Consider the following 21,312-nt stretch of genomic DNA (forward strand, 5'->3'; position numbering starts at 1 on the left):
ATTATATTTGAGTCGGATGTCTGCAAGTGAGGATGGGGAGCGAGATGCGGGTCCCTTTCCACAGGAGGTCGTTGGTCAGAGCAAGAAGTCAGATCCACATCAATTGCCTGGAACTTCTAGCGGGCTCCTTTGCGGTCAAGAGCTTATCACCATACAGGACGGATTATACTGCGGGTGGACAACATCTCGGCAGTCAGGTAGGGTCAACAGGCTGGCCAAGGATTTTTGGCATTTTTGTCTGCAGCATCGGATCTCTCTCATAGCGGAATACCTGCCGGGATCGAAAACTTCAGTGGCGGATTGGCACTCTCGCCACCTTCGGTATTTCAGCGATTGGAGGTTACACCAGAGGGTTTTCTTCCACCTCAATCGCAAATGGGGTCCCTCCTCGTGGACTTTTTTGCCTCTCGGCTTAATTGTCAGCTTGCACATTTTTTCAGTTGGCGCCCGACCCGGAGGCTCTGGTGACAGATGCATTTCTGCAGGACTGATTGCCTCATCTGGGGAATGCTTTTCCTCCATTCAGCATGATACCCAGAGTGCTAGCTCAATTGCAGGGCCAAAGAGCCGAGATTGTACTGGTCACGCCGCTACGGAGAGCTCAGCCTTGGTTTCCCATGGCTTTGGACATGACATGCGATGTCCCTCTTCTGATCCCGTCGAGGCAGAATCTGTCAACACCAGGACAGTGCGCGCTCTACGGGCAACATAATGCAAAATGACAAACCTTATGCAATGTAATAATTCATGCATTGTGTGCTGATATTACATATTAACTTTTTCCATTGCAGGTGTTTATCTTGAAATGTCATTAATACTGTTTGCAATGTATTGTTCATTTCCAAGCCTTTCCTGCAGCCTGGCTGGGTGTGGCTGGGTGTGGCAGGTGGGCGGGGCTTAGGTCTATTTAAGGAGCCCAGCTCCACGTGCTCACTATTCAGAGGTCCCGGTGCAGAGTAGAAGCATTTTCCAGGGCTCCTGTCCGGAGGCCTACTTGGACATTTCCTGGCCCTGTCCTCATTATCTTGCTGATCTTCAAGCAGGGCGGTAAGGCGGAGTTCGGGGCATGCCCTCGGCTCAGTTTTTCTAGAAACATTTGAGTTTTTGGCTTTGTGATTTACCACGTGTCCGATTTACTCTTGCCACTTAACCGTTGCAGTTCGGATCGCCAGAGTGCGCAATCATTTCGAGGCATTTGAATCTTGATGGTTGAATCGGCAACAGTGTGCGCGATTCATTCTTGGCAATTAACCATTGCAGTTCAGATCGGCAGAGTGCGCGATCATTTTGAGGTATTTGAATCTTGATGGTTGAATCAGCAACAGTGTGCGCGATTCATTCTTGGCAATTAACCCTTGCAGTTCAGATCGGCAGAGTGCGCAATCATTTCGAGGCATTTGAATCTTGATGGTTGAATCAGCAAAAGTGTGCCGATTCATTCTTGGCAATTAACTCTTGCAGTTCAGATCGGCAGAGTGCGCGATCATTTCGAGGCATTTGAATCTTGATGGTTGAATCAGCAACAGTGTGCGCAATTGATTCTTGGCAATTAACCCTTGCAGTTCAGATCGGCAGAGCGCACGATCATTCCAGGTACTTGAGTCTTGATGCGCAGTCTGGCAATAAGGTGCGCAATAATTTCTGGGCAACTGAATCTTGAAACTTAGATCAAACAGAGTGTGATCTTTCTTGACAAAACAAGTTTAGTCAGTTTACCTATTCTACAGTATAATTAATGAATCCTATAGCAGTTAATTCTTTGGGAACGAATATACTCATTGACTCTTGTTGTGATGTAATTGCTATCCTAAGGATTAACTTGAGAAAGTTCAATGTTCAGAGTATATGATTATAAAAAGGTCACGTTATTGAAAAGTTTGTGATCTCTCATGTTATTAGAGCATAAAGAGTTAAAACAACGTTCATGAGATTAATGTGAATGACTTTGCTATTGTGTTCTTAACTCTTGCTTCCACAGGTCTCCTTCCCCGCTGTTCCCAACCTAAACCCCATCCCCTCTTGGCCATTCTTTAACTCTGTGCTATAATAGCTAGTAGAGTTTGGAGCTGCCAAGACGTGGACATATTGGGAACAGGCACAGACCCCGAGGATCCGGTCTCACTGACAGAATAGTGAGCCCACAAATTTTGTGTCCTCCTGGTTTGTGCTAGGTTTTCAATATGGCCACGTTGGACGAGTTACTTAAGGTAATTAAACAGCTTCAAGTGGATGTAGTTGAATCTAAAAACATAGCAACCAATCTAGCAGAAAGGGTGGATCAGTTACAACACAGAGTGGGAAAGAGGGAGCAAAGTCCTTTGGGTGCGGGTAGGTTTAATCCTACTCCTCAATGTTCAGGAGGGAATCCTCCAACTAACATATCACTCACAGTTCCCACACCCATTCTGTTGGCTCCCCCAGAAAGGTTTTCAGGTAATCCTCAGAAAGTACAATCCTTTTTGACTCAAGTAGAATTACATTTCACCTGTAGACCAAACACCTTCCCTGATTCTCAATCCAGGGTGGCCTTCTTGATTTCTTTTTTGACTGGAAACGCGGCCACCTGGGCAATCCCTCTTGTGCGTCGAGATAATCCTTTGCTCTATAACTGGAGAGACTTTGTCCGAGAATTTAAAAGTGTTTTCGATCGAAGAACAGTTACTCTGTCCGCAGACCGAGAACTGTTAGAATTGCGACAAGGAAATAAGGATCTTGTCTCCTACTTGGCTAACTTTAATCGGCTGGTAGCAGAAACGGCCTGGGCTGAGGAAAAGAGATCAGCCGTGTTCTATCAAGGACTCAAAGATGAGTTAAAAGACATTCTTGCACAGATTGATCCTCAACCCACAGAATGTCAAGATCTGATAAATCTTGTTTTAAGGTTAGACCATCGTCTTGCAGAACGACGTGGAACACGTAAAAAGGCTGAGAAAAGTTCCTGGCATGTTCATGAGCATAGAGACTCACAAATTCATGGAGACCACAATCATGAACCAATGGAAATAGGAACCATCGGCGGCCCTTAACAAAAGAAGAGATAGATCTACGTAGAAAGAACGGACAATGTCTGTATTGTGGTCGGGAGGGCCATTTCGCTAAAGAATGTCCAGCAAAACCAAAAAGTAAACAAACCCCTACCAAGAAGGTTGTAGCAAATGCACAGATCAATCAGGAAAACTAGATCACCCAAGATGTAAGGAAGGGTTGCTCTTGGGTGTAACCGTGGACCCTTCACAAGATGCAAAAAAGGTTTTACTCGAGTCAAGACATTTAAAATTAGATCTAGAAGTTCTGGTAAAACAAAAGACTTATTTAAAGAAAGCCTTAGTAGATTCCGGGGCTACTGGTAATTTTATCGATGCACAATTGATTCAAACATGGGGAATCCCATGTAAGAAGAATACACCAGAAATAATACAAGCTGTAGATGGAAAACTCCTAGCTGGGGGTCCGGTGACTCTACAGACCTTCCCCTTGTCTGTGATCTGTAAAGGGGGAAATCAAGACACCAAACATGTAGAGAAAATAATCTTTGATGTAATCCATGCTCCTCAGTATGGAATTATTCTAGGAATGCAGTGGTTAAGTTACCATAATCCTTTAATAAACTGGCAAGAATGGAAAATCACGTTTTCTTCATTTTGGTGTAAAGAAAAATGTCTCCAAACATCAAGTGTCACAGATTCCCACAAAGCCCACATAGCCACAGCTGCTGAAAAAGATGTAACGCTGCCTTTGCAGTATTCATCCTACCTTGATGTTTTTGATGAAAACGAAGCAGGAAACTTGCCACCGCACAGACCTTATGACTGTCAAACTGATCTGACTCCTGGTGCTATACTCCCTAGTTGTCATGTGTATGCCCTGTCTGAACAAGAAAATCAATATCTAAGGAACTATTTAGACCAATTTCTAGCTAATGGATGTATCCGTCCTTCCAAGTCTCCTGCAGCATCTACTCTTTTTTTTGTTCCCAAGGCTAATGGTCATCTTAGGCCTTGTATAGATTATAGAGGGTTAAACAAGATCACAATAAAGAATAAATACCCATTACACTTGATCCCTGTCCTTTTGGATCAAGTTAAAAAAAGGCAAACTTTACACCAAGTTAGACCTAAGACGAACTTACCACCTAGTCAGGATGAGAGAAGGCGACGAGTGGAAAACCGCCTTTAAAACTAGATATGGTATATTTGAATACACAGTCATGCCCTTTGGAGTTTGTAATGCTCCAGCAGCATTCCAATTCTTTCTGAATGATGTCCTTAGAGAATATCTAGATCTATTTGCAATAGTTTATATTGATGATATTCTAATCTATTCTGATAACGAAGTCGAACATGTACAACATGTCCAAAAGATTCTCACAGCCCTTCAGAAACATCATTTATATTGCAAATTGAGCAAATGTGAATTTTATGTTACCACCGTTGAATTTTTAGGGGTCATCCTTACCCCTCAAGGCATGGTCATGTTAGAAGGAAAAGTGCAAGCAGTATCCGATTGGCCAATCCCAAAAAACATTGGAGATGTTCAGTGCTTCCTTGGTTTTGCAAATTTCTATCGTAGGTTCATAGACCACTTCTCACAGACAGTGGCACCAATCACCAAGTTACTACGAAAGAAAGAACCATTTGTATGGTCTCCAGAAGCTGACAAGGCTTTTTCAATCTTAAAGGAAGCCTTCTCCTCCGCCCCAGTCTTGACTCACCCAGGTACTGACCATCAATTCATAGTAGAAGCAGATGCTTCAGATGTGGCAATTGGTGCAGTGTTATCACAACGCAACAAAGACACCGGTCAGCTACACCCTGTAGCTTACATGTCCCGAAAACTAAACGAAGCAGAACAAAATTATGTAATTGATGAGAAAGATCTTCTAGCAATCCGAGAAGCCTTTAAAGAGTGGAGACACTATTTGCTAGGCGCCAAATACACTATTACAGTATACACAGATCATAGTAATCTCCAGTTCATGAGTTCAGCTAGACTTTTTACTCCTCGACAATTACGGTGGATGTTGTTTTTTGCCAAGTTTGATTTTGTGGTAACCTTTCACCCCGGCAAAGATAATCGCAAAGCGGATGCCTTGTCCAGACAAGACTCTACCATGTTACCCACAATCCAGACCCCACGAGCTATCATTGCTCCAGACAAAATCCTTTGTATCATCAAAACTGAAGATTTTTTTGAAAATATTTGTAATTCTTTCACCATCGAAAAATGGCAGAAATGGGCTCAAGCAAACCCCAAAAGATCAATCAAACAAGGACTACCTTTTCATGATGCATGTTTATTTGTTCCTATGACCAAGTTGCGCAAATTAGTGTTTCATTGGTTGCACGTTATATCTACGGCAGGTCATCCAGGTATTCCTAAAACACTTGAACTAATCCAACAATATTTTTGGTGGCCTACTTTGACAAAAGACATCAAGCAAATGGTAACTAACTGTGAAGTTTGTGCCCGTACCAAGACAAGTCATTCAAAACAAAAAGGACTGATACATCCTCTCCCAACTCCGCTCCGACCTTGGGAACACATATCAATAGACTTTATTATAGGACTGCCAGTTGTTCAACATCACTCGGTAATCCTTGTAGTGGTAGATAGTCTCACACAATATGCACATTTCATTGCTTGCAGGAAATTCCCTACCTCCAGTGAATTGGCAACAATACTTTTAAATCGAGTGGTCCATTATCATGGATTACCAAAAATAATTATTTCCGATCGAGGCTCACAATTTGCCTCTAACTTCTGAAAAACATGGTGCAAAACGCTACAAGTTATATCTACATTATCTACCAGTCACCATCCTCAAACAGATGGCCAAACTGAGAGACTCAATCAAACATTGAAACAATATTTCCGTGCTTATGCTGAAAAAGCACTCCATTCCTGGGTATCAATGCTTTGGTTAGCTGAACTGGCCTACAATAACTCGTATCATACTTCTACTGGAGGGACACCCTTTTTCGGTCTATCTGGTTGTCACCCAGATACTTTGCCAATCATAATTCCACTAGAAAGTTCACTTCCACCAGCAGTGTCAGAAACAATATGACAACTCCATCAAACCAAGAAACAAATCCAGCAACATCTGAACAAAGCAAAATGAAAGTATAAAAAACATTCTGACAAAAAACATTGTGAGGGACCACAATATAAGCCAGGAGATAAAGTGTGGCTTTCCACACGTCACATTGACTTTAAGAAAATACATTTGTTTAATCCCAAATATATAGGTCTTTACACAGTTCTTCAACAGATCAATCCAGTATCCTACAAACTACAGTTACCAAAATCTCTATGTATTCATCCCGTGTTTCATACTTCTCTCCTAAAAAGAGCTTTCCAGAAAACTCGCTCTCGACCAACTCCAGTACTGGTACAAGGAGAACTGGAATACGAAGTAAAACAGGTTTTGGATTCAAAATTTAGAGGTCGTATTCTCTGGTATCTAATAGCTTGGAAAGGGTATGTTCCAGAGAACAACTCATGGGTCTCAGCATCTGACATTCATGCTCCACAACTAGTGCAGCGTTTTCACCGCCTAAACCCAGACAAACCAGGCCCTAGAGTGCATTCGGGAGGGGGGGGGGGAGTACTGTCAACACAAGGACAGTGCGCGCTCTACGGGCAACATAATGCAAAATGACAAACCTTATGCAATGTAATAAATCATGCATTTTGTACTGATATTGCATTTTAACTTTTTGCATTGCAGGTGTTTATCTTGAAATGTCATTAATACTGTTTGCAATGTATTGTTCATTTCCAAGCCTTTCCTGCAGCCTGGCTGGGTGTGGCTGCGTGTGGCAGGTGGGCGGGCTTGGGTCTATTTAGGGAACCCAGCCCAGCTCCACGTGCTCACTATTCAGAGGTCCTGGTGCAGAGCAGCAGCATTTTCCAGGGCTCCTGTTCCGGAAGCCTACTTGGAAATTTCCTGGCCCTGTCCTCATTATCTTGCTGATCTTCAAGCAGGGCGGTAAGGCAGAGTTCGGGGCATGTCCTCAACTCTGTTTTTCTAGAAACATTTCAGTTTTTGGCTTTGTGATTTACTGCGTGTCCGATGTACTCTTGCCACTTAACCCTTGCAGTTCGGATCGGCAGAGTGTGCAATCATTCCGAGGCTTTTGAATCTTGATGGTTGAATAGGCCACAGCGAGTGCGATTCATTCTTGGCAAGTAACCCTTGCAGTTCGGATCGGCAGAGTGCGCGATCATTTCAAGGCATTTGAATCTTGATGGCTGAATTGGCAACAGTGAGCGCAATTCATTCTTAAAAATTAACCCTTGCAGTTCAGAACGTCAGAGTGCACGATCATTTCGAGGCATTTGAATCTTGATGGTTGAATCGGCAACAGTGTGCGCAATTCATTCTTGGCAATTAACCCTTGCAGTTCAGATCGGCAGAGTGCACGATCATTTCGAGGCATTTGAATCTTGATGGTTGAATCGGCAACAGTGTGCGCGATTCATTTTTGGCAATTAACACTTGCAGTTCAGATCGGCAGAGCGCGCGATCATTCCAGGTACTTGAGTCTTGATGTGCAGTCTGGCAATAAGGTGTGCAATAATTTCTGGGCAACTGAATCTTGAAACTTAGATCAAACAGAGTGTGATATTTCTTGACAAAACAAGTTTAGTCAATTTACCTATTCTACAGTATAAATCATGAATCCTATAGCAGTTAATTCTTTGGGAACGAATGTACTCATTGACTCTTGTTGTGATGTAATTGCTATTCTAAGGATTAACTTGAGAAAGTTCGATGTTCAGAGTATATGATTATTAAAAGGTCACATTATTGAAAAGTTCTTGATCTCTCATGTTATTAGAGCATAAAGAGTTAAAACAACGTTCATGGAGATTAATGTGAATGACTTTGCTATTGTGTTCTTAACTCTTGCTTCCACAGGTCTCCTTCCCCGCTGTTACCAACCTAAACCCCATCCCCCCTTGGCCATTCTTTAACTCTGTGCTGCAATAGCTAGTGGAGTTTGGAGCTGCCAAGAGGTGGACATATTGGGAATAGGCGCAAACCCCGAGGATCCGGTCTCGCTGACAGAATCTCCTTTTGGATCCAACAAACCTTCCACAGCCACTGGTCACGTCAGACCAGTTGCGGTTAGTAGCTTGGAGGGATTTGAAAAAGATGGAAATTGCCCGGCAGTTCGGCACAGGCTTTGGCCTATATCGACCGGGCCCCGGCACCTAGTACCCACAAACAGTATGCATCTGCTTGGAAAAGATGGGTATCTTGGTGTAGTGAAAGGAATGCAGATCCCTCTCAAGCTGATGTCTGTCTGATAGTCAATTTTCTATCCACTTTGGCAGAATCCGGCCTAGTTTACAGGTCAGTAAACAATTACAGATCAGCTATTTCAGCAAGCCATATCGAGGGGAACGGCAAACCTGTCGGGGAGGATCCTTTGGTGTGTAAGCTGCTGAGAGACATTTGTTTTGGTAACTCCCCCCCCAAGCCAGATATTCAGCCATGTGGGATGTAAACGTTCTGCTTCGGTTCTTGAAATCATGGCCTGATAATAAGTACCTATTGCGTAAGCAGCCAACCGCTAAATTAACCATGCCGTTATGTCTGATTTCTTGCAAAAGGGTCTTGGATGTCCGAGCTCTGGATATCAAAGGAAGAACATTTTCTCCAGAAGGGGTCAGTTTTTCCATATCCCGCAGAACTAAAACTAACATTGGGTCAGTATCTTATCCAGCTTTTCCAAATGACAAAAATTGTTGTGCTGTAGAATGTATCAAAGCCTATGAGGCGGCTACCAGTGAATTTTGAGTACAGCCAGAGGGCCAGTTGCTCATGGCTCTCCAGAAACCTTTTGGACCGGTGTCATAAGCCACTCTGGCTGGATGGATGAGATGGTTGCTTTCTGAAGCAGGAATTGATATCTCGATTTGTGGTGCTCATTCAGCAAGAGGCGCTATGGCATCAAAATCTTTTGCTCTGGGATCTCGTCTGGAAAATATCATGAAAACAGCGGACTGGTCTTTGGAATACACTTTCAAATCTTTCTATTACAAGACGATTGTGGATGTGGCGTCAGTGGTGGTGGCACAGCTTTGAACAAGCATAATCGGAGCCTCCAGTCCTGATATAAAATAAAAAAATGTCTAGCTGACACAATAAGAAATTTCAATTCTATTAAGGAAGCGGAGGCAAGTGTGAGAAAGTAGCCTCTTTCTTGGCTTGTTACCCCCACTTTTGGCCTGTTTGTGAGTGTATGTCAGGGTGTTTTCACTGTCTCACTGGTATCCTGCTAGCCAGGGCCCAGTGCTCATAGTGAAAACCCTATGTTTTCAGTATGTTTGTTATGTGTCACTGGGACCCTGCTAGTCAGGACCCCACCGCTCATAAGTTTGTGGCCTATAGGTATGTGTTCCCTGTGTGGTGCCTAACTGTCTCACTGAGGCTCTGCTAACCAGAACCTCAGTGGTTATGCTCTCTCATTTCTTTCAAATTGTCACTAACAGGCTAGTGACCAATTTTACCAATTTACATTGGCTTACTGGAACACCCTTATAATTCCCTAGTATATGGTACTGAGGTACCCAGGGTATTGGGGTTCCAGGAGATCCCTATGGGCTGCAGCATTTCTTTTGCCACCCATAGGGAGCTCTGACAATTCTTACACAGGCCTGCCACTGCAGCCTGAGTGAAATAACGCACACGTTATTTCACAGCCATTTTACACTGCACTTAAGTAACTTATAAGTCACCTATATGTCTAACCTTTACCTGGTAAAGGTTAGGTGCAAAGTTACTTAGTGTGAGGGCACCCTGGCACTAGCCAAGGTGCCCCCACATTGTTCAGGGCCAATTCCCCGGACTTTGTGAGTGCGGGGACACCATTACACGCGTGCACTACATATAGGTCACTACCTATATGTAGCTTCACAATGGTAACTCCGAATATGGCCATGTAACATGTCTATGATCATGGAATTGCCCCCTCTATACCATCCTGGCATAGTTGGCACAATCCCATGATCCCAGTGGTCTGTAGCACAGACCTGGTACTGCCAAACTGCCTTTTCAGGGGTTTCACTGCAGTTGCTGCTGCTGCCAACCCCTCAGACAGGCATCTGCCCTCCTGGGGTCCAGCCAGGCCTGGCCCAGGATGGCAGAACAAAGGACTTCCTCTGAGAGAGGGTGTTACACCCTCTCCCTTTGGAAAATGGTGTGAAGGCAGGGGAGGAGTAGCCTCCCCAGCCTCTGGAAATGCTTTCATGGGCACATTTGGTGCCCATTTCTGCATAAGCCAGTCTACACCGGTTCAGGGACCCCTTAGCCCTGCTCTGGCGCGAAACTGGACAAAGGAAAGGGGAGTGACCACTCCCCTGACCTGCACCTCCCCTGGGAGGTGTCCAGAGCTCCTCCAGTGTGCTCCAGACCTCTGCCATCTTGGAAACAGAGGTGCTGCTGGCACACTGGACTGCTCTGAGTGGCCAGTGCCACCAGGTGACGTCAGAGACTCCTTCTGATAGGCTCCTTCAGGTGTTGCTAGCCTATCCTCTCTCCTAGGTAGCCAAACCCTCTTTTCTGGCTATTTAGGGTCTCTGTCTCTGGGGAAACTTTAGATAACTAATGCAAGAGCTCATCCGAGTTCCTCTGCATCTCTCTCTTCACCTTCTGCCAAGGAATCGACTGCTGACCGCGCTGGAAGCCTGCAAAACTGCAACAAAGTAGCTAAGACGACTACTGCAACTCTGTAACGCTGATCCTGCCGCCTTCTCGACTGTTTTCCTGGTGGTGCATGCTGTGGGGGTAGTCTGCCTCCTCTCTGCACTAGAAGCTCCGAAGAAATCTCCTGTGGGTCGACGGAATCGTCCCCCTGCAACCGCAGGCACCAAAGAACTGCATCACCGGCCCCCTGGGTCTCCTCTCAGCACGACGAGCGAGGTCCCTTGAATCCAGCAACTCTGTCAAAGTTACTCCCACAGTCCAGTGACTCTTCAGTCCAAGTTTGGTGGAGGTAAGTCCTTGCCTCCCCACGCCAGACTGCATTGCTGGGAACCGCGACTTTTGCAGCTACTCCGGCCTCCGTGCACTTCCGGCGGAAATCCTTTGTGCACAGTCCAGCCTGGGTCCACGGCACTCTAACCTGCATTGCACGACCTCCTAAGTTGTTCTCCGGCGACGTGGGACTCCTTTGTGCGACTTCGGGTGAGCACCGTTTCATGCATCCTCGTAGTGCCTGTTTCTGGCACTTCTCCGGGTGCTACCTGCTGCTGAGAGGGCTCCTTGTCTTGCTCGACGTCCCCTCTGTCTCCTGACGCAATTTGCGACATCCTGGTCCCTCCTGGGCCACAGCAGCATCCAAAAACGCTTACCGCACGATTTGCAGCTAGCAAGGCTTGTTGGCGGTCTTTCGGCGGGAAAACACTTCTGCACGACTCTCCACAGCGTGAGGGATCCGTCCTCCAAAGGGGAAGTCTCTAGCCCTTGTCGTTCCTGCAGAAACCTAAGCTTCTTCTGTCCAGTAGAAGCTTCTTTGCACCCACAGTTGGCATTTCCTGGGCATCTGCCCATCTCCGACTTGCTTGTGACTTTTGGACTTGGTCCCCTTGTTCCACAGGTACCCTCGACTGGAAATCCATTGTTGTTGCATTGCTGGTTTGTGTCTTTCCTGCAGAATTCCCCTTTCACGACTTCTATGTCCTTTGGGGAAATTTAGTGCACTTTGCACTCACTTTTCAGGGTCTTGGGGTGGGCTATTTTTCTAACCCTCACTATTTTCTAATAGTCCCAGCGACCCTCTACAAGGTCACATAGGTTTGGGGTCCATTCGTGGTTCGCATTCCACTTTTGGAGTATATGGTTTGTGTTGCCCCTATCCCTATGTGTCCCCATTGCATCCTATTGTAACTATACATTGTTTGCACTGTTTTCTAAGACTATACTGCATATTTTTGGTATTGTGTATATATATCTTGTGTATATTTCCTATCCTCTCACTGAGGGTACACTCTGAGATACTTTGGCATATTGTCATAAAAATAAAGTACCTTTATTTGTAGTATAACTGTGTATTGTGTTTTCTTATGATATTGTGCATATGACACTAAGTGGTACTGTAGGAGCTTCACTCGTCTCCTAGTTCAGCCTAAGCTGCTCTGCTAAGCTACCATTATCTATCAGCCTATGCTGCTAGACACCCTATACACTAATAAGGGATAACTGGGCCTGGTGCAAGGTGCAAGTACCCCTTGGTACTCACTACAAGCCAGTCCAGCCTCCTACAGCAAGGATTATCCCACCCTGTGTTATAGAATACTACATAAGGTAAAAGTATACGGTTTTCGATACTTCTAATGTATGAAATATTCATTCCCATTGGCTATTTTATTGCATGAGTATGTTATGGACACAGTTTTTACGGCTCTGGTTCTTCTCCAAGGGAACGAGCAGAAGCAAGCCTGAAGCAGCATTTAGGTTCCAACTGGTTTGGCAGTTTTCTAACAAATTCTCCTGAAGAACATCGTTTTGTTGAACATATGAATTTGTGGAGTTCCAGGTCCTGTTCCGTGAACATTCAGACTCTGTTTTATCTTGTTTTCTGGAGTTTAAACTTTACTTCAGCCTTGCAAAGAAAGAAGAGGTCAAATGGTTTAAGTGTCTATTGAAGGGCTGAGTCTTTGGGTATTGGTCCAGGTGACACAAGAACTGGGGTTCATGGGATGTGTAGTTTTTTCATTACAGTTTTATTGTTTTGTATTTGATTGGCTGCAATGCAATATGTAGTAAAGAGAAGCATAATCCTCGCCTACGTGTCCTTAATAATATTGAAAATTCTTATCTCGTCCGCTAGAAAATATTTTATTCGGCTACATTCTATAAAAAAAAATTCAAAAACACATGCACCGCTACTTACATTTATATTACGTCTTTACGTAAGCGTGAAAGTAAATTTGACCTCGTCCTGAATTTTAAGCTATTCGTGAATTTTCTCAGTCATTGGACGGAATTTGTCTCCATTACAGGCAACGTCCGTACGGCACTGTTCCTCACTACGTCATGTGCCTTACACAAAAAACGACGGAACGGCTTGGAAAGTGACGCGCTCGTCCTATGTTGTGATTTGAGAGGTTAAGTACCGTAGGTCTCTAGAGAGTAACTAGACGCCTAGAAGAACTCCCGTTCTGAGATACATAAAACAAAGAACGACTGACTAAATTTTCTAAACTAATCCGCCCATCCCTTGCCCCGGAACAATCTATGAGGTCATACAACCAATGACAAAAGAGTATTGTGCTGGCCAATCATATGACAATAATTTCTTCCAACCAATTAGGTGCTACTTCGCATTCCCACAGCCTGTGAATGTCTTCTCCAATGTGATTGGTTGTAAGAATTCTGGTCCTGAAGGTCTCTGCTCTGGCTCTGCTTGGGACTGAGTCCTCTGTTGTTGGAGTATAGAGCTACGTGTTTCAGTCACAAATTATGAACTGCCTAGAGAAACTATGAAAAGACGATCCTTTGACATGAGTACTGGCACACAATGGGTTGAAACAGAGACGGCCGTTTCATTTCAGAGCACTGGCACCTGGACGGGGATGAAAATAGCAATGAGGTAGAGGGTGAATGGAAAATGTGCTGTCTGTGGGTGACGTGACTTCATTGCATGTCTGATTTTCGTTTTTGAGTGTGGAAATAATAATAAGAACGTTCCACAGTTAAAGGGATCGGTGGCAAAGAGACTGCGAACAGTTGGAGCTACTGGTGGAGTATGGGTTTGATGAAAATACGTGAAAAATGTTGTTTGTAGCGACACAATTAAGGGAGCACTTGAAGTACCAAATTGAATGTCGCCCGCACAGTACTATAAACGGTGGTTGTAAGGAATAATTGGAACGGTATGTGAAAGGTAAAATTTCAGAAGAAACTGAAGGCAACGCCACCTCACAAGCCTTTAGCCCACTGGGTGTTTCAGGAAGCAGCGACAGAGTATGGACCAAGGAGAAAGAAAGATATTGCATGAAAGTACTGAACATAATGCTCCCTTACTGAACTTTAGGGTTAAATTACCGGTATTGCAAAACACGTTTCGCGATTTATAATATGTTCACAAGCATTCAAATCTCTTAGCTGTTGATCTTGCAAACAGAGAGGGGACGCGAAAGGGAAGGGAAATTATAGGACTGATAACACAAGTCTTGAACGTAAACAAAAACAACTGTGGGACCTTGTTACGAGTCTATTACCCACCCAGGAGTTGGTTTACGTAATTTGTTTTACTCAGTCTATGCAGTGCTGGAAATTAAGGGTCTCTCTTAGGTTCCGACAGCTATACAGATCTGAGATTCAGCTGTCAGGGAAAGATGCAGAATTTATCTTCCCATTTTCTGAAACCAGGACATAATTCAGCAGCACACGCAACCTTTCTTCATTCTGGTCGAAGCAGCAACCTGCAGACAGGGAGGGGTATTTCTCATTTTAACATCCAGCGGGGCCTAAAACAAAGGCATGATTTAAAAAGCTATTAGGCCTTCTTTTGTCCCAGTACCACCCTGTCTAGGAGCTATATGGAGTCAATTACGAACATTAAAATGTAATGGACGAAAACAAAGGCTCACAGTTTATCACTTCAGAAGTACAATAGAGACACTGACTTGGAGACAGGTTTTGTGCGTTGTTTAGCCCTTTATGTATGATAGGTGCATGCACTGTAAAAATGCAAGATTTATCCTTATGTATGAGTAATTACACAAATAATGATTTACATGGCACTTACTCATTTAATGTTATTTAATTATTTTACCACACTTTTTATCCCATTGTAGGATGTCTGAGCGCTTTACACCACACACATACAGTCAATAAATCATACAATTGTGTAAATCTATGTACAGGAAATGTTACCTAAGTGAATGAGGGTTGTAAGGGGTAGGAATCACATATCGTCCATACTTGTAGACATTGTATGTTAAGACTGAATGGTCAGGGGTAACATAAAGTCAAGTTATAGAATGTAATGTAGTTATTGTGGTTGTCTGTACCTAGAAGACTGTTACCCTCCAGAGGAACCCTTGCAAACTTAGAATAACAGCAGTTTAAGAAAAACACCCAAGAAGTATCTAAATCCATGATTTAGCAGCGCCTTGATGTTGGTTAATAGATCTTTGTGCTATATTAGAAGGATTGCAAACTATTATGAACTGGAATAAACAAAATGATCTTGGGGTGAAAAGCGATAGCCCTCTTACCTGTCGACATTAAATACAAATCTGTGTTCTGCATGGGACACAATGTACTTTGCAGCAGATACATTAACCCTGTATCCTTCTTTGTGAGTCAAAACTGTGACTGGGCAAAACACAGATCTCTCCCAGAACTGTGCCAATCACTAGAGTTATCTTACCACTATTGAGAGATTTAAAGACAAGAGGCCTTTACTCGTGTATTATTTATTGCTCTGTAATATGAGTGTCTTTTTAAAGTTGAGAAGCTAATATGTGAGCACTGCTTACGGATTACAAATGAAGTGTTGCATTTTTTCTGATGTATGCTATATTTCGTAAACCATTTACTACATAGAAATAATAATATGTGCAGTATTTCTAGTAAGATGTTGTGCTAGTCACAGCACTATTGTGGTCACATGTGTACTGTGACTAAGGTTAAGTGCCACTCCCAAAGAGTTGTGTGTTAAATTTAAGTTCACCCTTTGTTCCATGACATTCTGTAATAGATAAATAAGGTGATTTTCTGGCCTTCATACCAATATTATAACCATGTCACTATTTAGTGTGTAACAGTATGTTTCAGCCAGTCTAGTTGGGCTTATGTTGACAGACAGCTGTATAGAACACAGGCCTAAAAAAATCCAAAAAATGTTACTAGACCTACAGGTCAAGTGACTGGAATAATCTCTTCAACCTAAATGTAATGTGTTAATATCATCCCCTCAAAATTGATGGGCACACAAAGATCTCTGTAGCAGGCCTCTTAACCCTATAAGATATTTTAAATTCCAGCCTCTTTATGGTCAATTAAGTAAGTTAGAACAGATTTACTGCCACAAATGTCCTTGTTACAAATTTCTTTGCAGATTTTAAACAAATGTATACTGTCAGACTTGCTTTTCATGCTGTACCCCTTCTGACTACACCCCTTCCTCTGCCAGACCTTGACTTCCATTTTATGGGTTCCCAGAGTGTTTTTTTCCCCAATTCCAGTATTGGCCCTGTGGGTGAGAAATATTGTTCTCAAGCCACAGGTGAAGGCCGGGAATTCCAGCAAAGGTGGTAAATCCAGTACTTCAGTGTTGCATTTTCTGAAGGTTCCATTAGTTTGTACCAAAATGTGCATGTTGGTTAGCACTGCTTGTCAGTAGTGGTGCTTGAGCTACACGTCCAGCCAAGGTTGAGGTCTTTGTGGCAGTTGCCTTTTGCCAGTTGTCAGCAGAGCACAGTTCTCTAACATTCTGTGGTTGTTCCGGCTTACATAGACCCTTGGTAAAGGCATTTGAGCTCATTCCTCTTGCAGCCAGAGCCTTACTAATTGTATTTTGAGGTGACTACATTATCTTGAGGTAGTCGAAAGACTCACAACGTCATTCTACCTCTAAGTGACTGGTGCTTTTGCTCCTTACCTTTTCCTTGTGAGGTTTGGAACAATTGGGGGCTCAACTTTTGGGTGCAGATGAATGGTAGCATATTTAAATAAGAATAATCTTCACTGTGTGACCCATAACGCTTTGTGCCCGTCATAAGAAATTGTGAAGAGGATGCAAGACTTCAACAATGTATGTTGATTTCCAGAAAGGAAAAAAACGCTTAATATTGCATTTACTAAAACGAATAAAGTTCCCTTTGGGCTCTTTTTAAGCCACTGAGGGAGAGTGCTGCTGTTGTTACTGTGTAAAAGATAAGAAGTTTGTGCAATTATATACGGTGCCTTGGGACTCAGGATTTAAAGACATTGGGCCTTCAGTTGTGTAATTTTTATTGTTTTGTAATACGAGTGTCTTTTTAATGTTGAGAAGTTACTATGTGAGCACAGCTTATGGTTCAGAAAGGAATTGTTGCATATTTCTGATGTATGAAATATTTTGTAAAACATTTAATAAATAGAAGTGCTATTGATTATTAGTAAGATGTTCTGCTGTTATTATTTGTGGGGAAACCATAGAGTGACGTAGATACAGATTGTCAGTGACAGCACTATTGTTGTCACACGTGTACTGTGACTAAGTTAAAGTGCCAGTCTCAAAGAGTTGTGTATTAGGTGTGAGTCCACTCATTGTTATATGACAGTCTGTAATAGGTAAGTAAGGTGATTTTCTGGCCTTCTTACTAATGTTACAACAGTGCCATTCAAGTTGTTCTTATGTTGACCGGCAGCTGTATAGAACATGGGCCTCAAAAACCATAAAAATTTTACTAGACTTGCAGGTCAAGTGACTTGAATAATCTCCTCAAACTAACTGTAATGCGCTTGACCCATAAACTGGTTCCAAATTGTGTGATCGTAGGCAAATATTTTAATATACGGATTCACCATTTTATTCAATTATATCACATATGAGATCACCTTCAAATATGTGAGTTTAGCATGTCTGCTGTGCAAAAACTCTTTTGTATGATGTAAGAGACGGATGTTTTGCTCCATATGTAATAAAAATCAAGCTCACATAAGAATACACATGACCCCTGACTTGCCTTATAGTTCATTAATAGCATGGTCATCAGGGCGGGGGCAGAACTGTTTCCTCAGTTCTAGTTTAAAAACTGTCACTTTTAATAAATATATTACTAAAGCATGATGTGGTAGCACACTATTCTTTACATACAGCACATTTTCGTTGAAATGGCCACAAACCTTCCCACTGGCATGCAGTTTTATGACAACTGAGTAGCTTTCAAACAATGTGTGTAATAATGTGTGTAAATTGGTCCACTAGACCCTAAAAGTAGCTTGCTTGATAAAACCTGACTTGCCATAGCAAAGGGTGGGGCGGGAGTAGATTTTACGAGACCTGGAATGAGCATTTATAGAGGGCATGTTCTCTGGTTTGCTATTGTATTATGTGGGCTATTAAGGGTATACAAGCAGAGACAGAAGAATGATACAGAGAGAAAAACAACTGAGTTCATGCATTTTTAGGTAGAGCATAGCAGCGTGCAAGTACTGCTTTTCCGACATGTTGATATCTATGTGGGCTTTTAACCCCGCCCATCATTTTCACTCGTTCGTGGGCTTGCCTTTCAAAAATCCTTTGATGACATTGGTGAATGCTTTCCATTTGTCCTGCCTTGGGACGGTTTTGTGACCGCCTTGAGGACCGACCCTGTTATATGGATAATTGCATGTTTGCCAATATGTTTGACTGCAAGCAAACTTTATTTTCCTTTTGTGTCTCTCCTTCGTGCTCACACTCAAAGTGGGCGTGGCGCTTTGAATTGACTTGCTTATAGCAACTGTTTTTCTTTACATTTTCAATTTATTTGGCAAGAAAAGTCCAGTTAAGAATTCAGAATGGTAATAGCTCTCACTCAAGCAAACGCGAGACCCATTACATTGCAAATGCTTGTTTAATCATTCTAAAGGCTGAGTGGCAAAAATGATAATAAATGTTATGTTATCAACCATAAGACAATGACGAGGGGCCAAAAAGTCTAATAAAATCTTTGAAGGGTTGTGAATAAATGTTAAGATCACTGAGTGTGAAGCTCCGTGGGGGATTCCATACTGAACTAAAAACTCACTAGAGGCTAACTGGGAAAAAGTACACGCACTGGGCTTGGTCAGTATCAAGTATGACAGCCAGGACAGTGTTAATCCTCCGATAATATGATCCAACATATAAGATATAATATGGATATGCAAGTATTTGCAGTGTGAGGAAAATCATACTGTTTAAATTGACAGGAGAGGTGATCGTCTAAAAAAGGTGGTTGTTGTGTAGTAATTGTTTGTGATAGGCAGGGGAATGGGGTGCTTAGGCTGGTTATGTTACTGGCAGGTGACAGAGGTCTGCTGGTTTGCTTTGATGAGACTATGCAGTGGCACAGTTTGGATATGTTGTATGCTTTTTGTGATATTTTGTAATTCTCCATGTAAATGGATATTGTGCATTGCAGTGTTTTGTTCAATTGGGTTTGCTAGTAGAGGATGCTTAGGGTCAGTGCTGAATGCATCTCCTTGGAGTTCTGGGAGTTTTGTGGCTTCCTGGTGTGGTGTAGCGTGTGTGTTCTCTGTGCAAAAATAGCTGTTTGTTTATATGAGTTCTTTGCATGTTCGAAATTCCATGTTCAGCGACTGCATTTATGATGAGAGGTTTCAGACTGAAAATGATGTACCACAGGAAAGGTGAAGGATCAAAAGCAGTAGTTCTGGATTGGGTGTGTGGATGATGAAGATTTTTGACAAATCATTGATGTACTTGTAAATAATTATTAACTAAAGTATTTTTCTCACTGACATATTGGGAAGGGGCAGTGGTGGGTTTGAATCTCAGTGGTATGAGCAAAGAGATTACAATACCATGAAGCAATAATATTAAATGAACACAAATGGACGTAGTGAAATTGAAAATATATAGTTATTAAAAATGCAAAATGTTTATGAAAATTTTGAATACAAAATTAAAAACTATCCTCTTTAGCAAGAAATGTTTTTTTTACAATACTTTAATTCTTTTTTATTAAACAATAAACTGATGAATAAAAATCCAGTAATCCTCAAAAGGGAGTGGCTGGTATTCCTCACAATCCCCAACCTCTCTATCACTCACAAACTGGCATTGCTCCTTTTAGCAGCTATCATGGAAACCCAATCAAAACGTTACAAAACAATTATTCTTTTCCAAACCAGAAAATTTAAGAAACAATTCATTTCACCTGTTCATCCCTCAAAACTACCATCAGCCAAAAAAGGACTAATAAATGCAATGAAAAACAGGTCTGCTGCCAGTCTTTCCTCTAGCTAGAATGTGCGTGTGTCACCAGAACACCTTTCACCCCAACATTTCATTGTTTGTCTCTATGATTTTTTCCTGTTTAACGTAGAACATTCTGTCAGTGAAGAGTATGTTCTAGAAGCTTTATAGGCCTTTTCCCAAGTGACATTCTAGTTTCTAAATTCCCTTTCTTTCGTTATAAGACCTTACCTACGACTTGAGGCTTTAATTAGAGCATTTAACAATTGTTACAGCCCTCGAAAGTGGGTTAAAATGCTTAAGTAAGCAGACTGCTGGAGCATTTTCATCCTTCACAGGAATCAATGATTAATTAACGAGGTCAGCAGATCTTTGGACCTTGCATAGGATGTGGTAGAACCATGCAACAAAATTTCCATACAAACAGTTAAGGTACACATTATGATCAATGTGGCCATACTAGGAAAACTCCAGTCAGGAATAACATTTAGGGGGCTTATTACAAACTCAAGCTTAGAGTCATGTACACAGTTCACAAAATCAGGTTACAAAAATACAGAATCACCAGGGGTTGTTCAAGGCGACAAAATAAGTTCAAGCAAGCTAACATTAGAAGAGCTAGGCACTCAACAAAGATGATGCAAAATATCAGTAGGTTGATTTGATGTACAGAAAATGAACGTGACTCAGTTTTAACAAGCATTAAGGTAGTTCAAACCATCAAAGTTCAATTTAGCTGGACACAGGGAAACCCTGCAGTTTAGCCAATCAGGGGAAAATGTGTAGGGCAGAACACATGTGGGCAAATGACAAAAAGAACAAAAATAATTTGAAAAAAGGTAATCTCGGGCAACAAGTTATTAACTAAGTTGGTCAAAAAGTAAGTAAAAAGGGAAATTGTCAGCATGTCAGAAGCACGGTCAAGACTCTTCTGTAACAATTAGGAAGAAAGTCTCTATATCTCAAAAAGGCATTTCAAAGGGGAAAAGGAAGCAAGGAAAATACCTCTCCAAGGGGCTCAGGATTCAGAATACTGGGCAAAGGGGGTTCAGCTTCTCATCTTCAGACAGGATACTTATCTGACCAAAGTCCAGCTGGGCATTAACATATTAAAGATTCGTCAGGGCAACAGTTCATTTGACGTTGAAGGAGCATCATCCAATAAAAATCAATCATACGACTCCAGCTTGAAACATTTTCAGGTTTTCCCAATTCTGTCATGAGAACAGCTGTCATCCATTTAGCTCCACATGAGATTGAAACAAATGTTTAAATTGCTAGTCCACAGTCCAGGATGTTCCACATCCAAGATCAAATTCTTACAACTCTATGTGTAAAACAATAGACATCTGTTACCAAACTAGTCTTCTTATGGGAGATAATCCTGAAAGAAAGGTAC

General features: G+C 42.3%; 1 protein-coding gene across 1 annotated transcript in view; it reads left to right on the top strand.

Moving 5' to 3' along the window:
* Positions 1-13,370: 13,370 nt before the first annotated feature.
* The window catches only part of ZBTB41 (zinc finger and BTB domain containing 41), a 160,227-nt gene continuing 152,285 nt past the window's right edge, over positions 13,371-21,312 (top strand). The window contains exon 1 of the mRNA XM_069232127.1: positions 13,371-13,604. The gene's annotated coding sequence lies outside the window, so the exon portion shown is untranslated. The remainder of the gene's footprint in view (positions 13,605-21,312) is intronic.

Source organism: Pleurodeles waltl, chromosome 4_2 (assembly GCF_031143425.1).
Source record: "Pleurodeles waltl isolate 20211129_DDA chromosome 4_2, aPleWal1.hap1.20221129, whole genome shotgun sequence".
Taxonomy (NCBI): Eukaryota; Metazoa; Chordata; class Amphibia; order Caudata; family Salamandridae; genus Pleurodeles; species Pleurodeles waltl.